The following is a 4,627-nucleotide window of genomic DNA, read 5'->3' on the forward strand; positions in this document are numbered from 1 at the left end:
CTCCAAACTCACATAATCTTTTAGGTATATTATGAATAACTAGAAAAGGGAAGCTAAAAATATTCAAGCTCGAAGTACTGGTAGGTTACCACCGAAGAACCACTTGGAACATGGCTAAATTCCTCAAATAACTGATACATTTAATGAGTTAAGTCAATAAGCAATTGATGCATACATTAAAATAAAATACTGTACCTCACCGGCAGGCATGTATAATTGTTATATATTATTTGTTTTAATGTTTAAACGATGGAAATGATAATTCCTTTTATTTATGTTACTGTAATTTATCGAGTAATTACATTGTGTCGTATAAGTATACACAATTTCAAAATAATTATTATTATAGATAAAACTCTGATGAACTCTTATTATTCTATTGTTCCCCCCTTTAGCACTTAATCAGCTGTTTCTTCTCCTCTCTTCTTCCCTAGGTAGTTCTTTACACACTCCCCAAATTTTCTACCTAACTTGTACTTTGTTCATTCTGAGCTGAAATGTTGATACTTTACCATGAAAATTAGCAATCTCAGCAGCAACTACCTTCACTACTTCACTTTTTCCTTTTGAATTTTTAAATGTCTCTATAATGGTGACTAATCATCTCAGCTTTCAAGTAAACCTAATAATGTGTCCCACCCTGAATTAAACTGCTCTCAAGATGAAATATTTTATTTTGATTTAGAAATTTGGCTTCCCCTTAAGCTAAGCTCCTGGAAATCTTACTATAATCATAGCCACATCTTGCTTCACAATCAGTTTTTGGACTTATTTTAGTTATAAAATTCTTAATATGTTTTTGTTGTTTGGGAATTTTAATATGAGCACTGAATTTACATCATCCTTCATCAATTCCTCCCATGTCTTTTCCCCCATTTCTTCTCAAATTCTTGGCTTCTTAGTTATTATTACTCCTACATGTATATACATATATATTTAAAAATGAAACTAGTTGAGTTCATTTATGGTTACTCATATGTGTACATGTTTGTGGTTGATCGCTTGAGATTGTATAACTTATTAGAGGGCACCTCTCTTGAAAAGACTGATTTTGCCTGCCTTAACAAATATTCATCTCAAAGCTGAAACTGAAAGAATGACCATCCAGAGACTGCCCCACCTGGGGATCCATCCCATATACAACCACCAAACCCAGACACTATTGTGGATGCCAACAAGAGCTTGCTGACAGGAACCTGATATAGCAGAGGATGGCCTAGTTGGTCATTAATGGGAGGAGAGGCCCTTGGTCCTATGAAGTTTCTGTGCCCCAGTATAGGGGAATGCTAGGTCCAGGAAGCGGGAGTGGGTCACTTGGTGGGCAGAGGGAGGGGAGAGGGAATAAGGGGAAGGGGCTTTTGGAGGTAGACCAGGAAATGGGATAACATTTGAAATGTAAATAAAGAAAATATGTAATAAATAATATTTTTTAAAATGGGGAGTTTCTTCTCTTTTCTCCGATATTTTCTTAATATATTGGCTAGCACTCCCATAAGGAATGAATTCTCTCCAGTTCTTCAATTCCTGGAAAATTTGCTATAAACTAGCAAGTTTTTTGCTTCACAATACTTTTATGTTTTGCACTCTGGTTCCTCCACTTTGGTTCTTAAGATTTTTTTCCTCAGTGTTTTTTCAGCATTACATTCAATTTGCTCTAATTTTACTTTACAGATTCTTTTATTTCATGAGCTGTCTCACATATAATTGTCTACTAAATATTAGATTTCTTCACTGTGCTCTCTCTTTAGACTGGTGCCCTTATCACTTTACATGTTATTTCAAGTTCTCTAAAGGCCAAATTGTCATCTTGTATGTGACTAACTCTTCACCCTGGTGTATTTCTAAGTTTGTGTATATTCTGAAGTAATATCAAATATAATATATCCCTAATTAAACACATGCTAATTTATGAATAATCTGTAAGCCTCATCTTATATTCTGCATGAAATTTAATGGCACCACATCAATTACAAATGAACAGACATCTCCATTATCCCTGCTCATGTCTATACAACATAAATTTCTACAAATTTCAGATTGCAAGTATTTATAGGAATGGGTTTTTATTCTCATTTCTATTATTATTGACCTACCTGTTATGTGGACTAGTATGGATTCCTTTCTTTTTATTACCTGCCTATGAACTTGTTATTTTAAATCTCTTGACTGCATAGAAGCCAGAAGAGGCTATAAAAATGTACACCTAACTTGCCTCTATATAAAACATTTTAATTTTTTTCATTGTCCATAGGATGATATATTTACAACAGTTTCGTTGGGAGGTTAGCCCATACAACAATACTTAAAGTTTCAAATTCATCTTCAGGTGTTTCTTAAGACAACTTCATAAGTGGAAAAAGAAATGCTTCTTTCTGCTTATAAGCAAGTGATTCTAAGTAGAAAATATTCATGTTTCTTTATATTGTAAAATTTGTAACCTGACATATGGCCACCTCCACATCCACTTCACAGGTATATCTTTAACAAGTGTAAGTGTTGAAGCACAGGCTTTTCATACACTCATATACATCCATATAGGTGTGTATACAAGCACACTTTTCTATCTTGAAATGAAAACTTGGAAAATGTATGCTGTCACAACTGTAATTATCGATAGGTACAGCTATCTTGCTGCTTCTGGAGAATGGTGACTCTGGTTCTTATACTTTTCTCATGCCCTCTTTGGGAATGATCCCTGAGGTTGGGGGTGAGGTGTGAGTGTCATACAGATGTCTTACTTAGAGCTGAACAATCATCATTCTTTTATTTCCTGCATCTTGACTAGTTGTTGACTATAATTCAAGGGGAAGGTCACACATCCAAGAGTATATGGGCAGTACAAATAGGGTTTAATGGGTTTTAAAAAATCATAGAACAAAGAGAGCATACACACATACACACGTGGTGGGAAGAGAAAGGGTGATGGTTATGAGAGGAGTTGAGGGAGGGAGTAATATGATCATTTTATAAAATTCTCAAGGAACCAATAAAAATTAAAAACCTTATAAAATATGAAACATTATACAGGCTTAGTAGTTCACAGCTTTTTTTTTCTCTTCCACTCACTGTCATCTTATGTCTGCTTCTTTTTTGTAATACCTCCTATTTGGTCAATTTTGTTTAGTTTTTCCTTTTTTAATTTGCTTATTTACTTTACTGCTGCCTGCTTCTGGTTCCCCTTTCCTGCAGTTCCTTTCCTGATCCTCTTCTCCTCTAAGAAGGTGGAGGAGCCCTGGGTATCCCCCTACCATGGCATATCAAATCTCTGCAAGGTTAGGTGCATCCACTCCTACTGAAGCCAGACAAACCATCCCAGCCAAAAGAATCTATCCCTGAGACAGCCAACAACTTTAGGGATAACTCCCACTCAGAACATTCAGGATCCACATGAAGACCAAGCTGCACATCTGCTACATATGTGCAGGTGTCCTAGGTCCATCCAGTCTGTGTATGCTCCTTCATTGACAGTTTAGTCTCTGAGAGCTTTCCTGTGGAGTTCCTGTCTCTTTCAGGGTCCTCAATCCTTTCACCAATTCTTTCATAAATGCCCTCAAGCCCAAACCATTGTTTGTCTGTGGGTTTCTGCATCCATCTGAGTCATGTGCTGCATGGTTCCTCTCAGAGGACAGCTATGCTAGACTTCTGTCTGCAAGCATAAGAGTATCATTAATAGTGAGTGTCAGGGATTGGTGCTTGCCCATGAAATGAATTTCTAGTTGGGCTGGTTATTGCTTGGCTATTCCCATAGTCCCTGCTTCATCCATGGTCTCTCCATTTCTTGTAGACAGGATAAATTTTGGTTTGAAAGTTTTGTGAGTGGGTTGGTGTCCCTATCACTCCACTGGTATTCCCGCCTGGAATAGCCAGGAGGTGGGCTTTTCAGGTTCCATATCCCCAGTGCTCTGAGTATTAGCTAAGGCCACTCCCATTGATTCTTGAGATACTTCCCAATCCCAAGCTTCTGGTATGCCCTTGAGATGCCCCTTATCCTCACCAGTTGCAGATTTATGTTCATTCTCATGGACATTTGGCCCTCTCTCCTGTCTCCCCCCACACCTGATCCTGAAAACCACCATCCCCCTCCCTATCCCCTCTCCCGCCCAGAATGATATTCTCAAGTTCTATCCATTTGTCTGCAAAATGCAGGATGTCTTTTGTTTTTAATGGCTGGGTAGCATTCCATTATGTAGATGGACCGATTTTCTTTATCCATTCTTCAGTTGAGAGACATCTAAGATTTTCCAGTTTCTAGCTATTATGAATAAAAGTGCTATAAACATAGTTGAGCAAGTGTCCCTATGGTTTACACGGGCATCATTTGGGTATATGGCCAGGTGTGGTATGCCTGGGTTTTAAGGTAGATCTATTTCCAGTTCTAAGAAACTGCCAAATTGATTTCCAAAGTGGTTGTAAAAGTTTGCACTCCCATCAGCCATGGAAGAGTGTTCCCCTTGCCCCACATCCTCTGCAGCCTGTCCTATCACATGAGTTTTTGATCTTAGCCATTCTGGTGGTTCCTCAGAAAATTAGACATAGTACTACTGGAGGACCCAACAATACCTCTTCTGGGCATATACCCAGAAGATCTTCCAACTGGTAATAAGGACACATGCTCCACTATGTTCAT

The sequence above is a fragment of the Mus pahari genome, chromosome X (assembly GCF_900095145.1).
Source record: "Mus pahari chromosome X, PAHARI_EIJ_v1.1, whole genome shotgun sequence".
NCBI classification, from domain to species: Eukaryota; Metazoa; Chordata; class Mammalia; order Rodentia; family Muridae; genus Mus; species Mus pahari.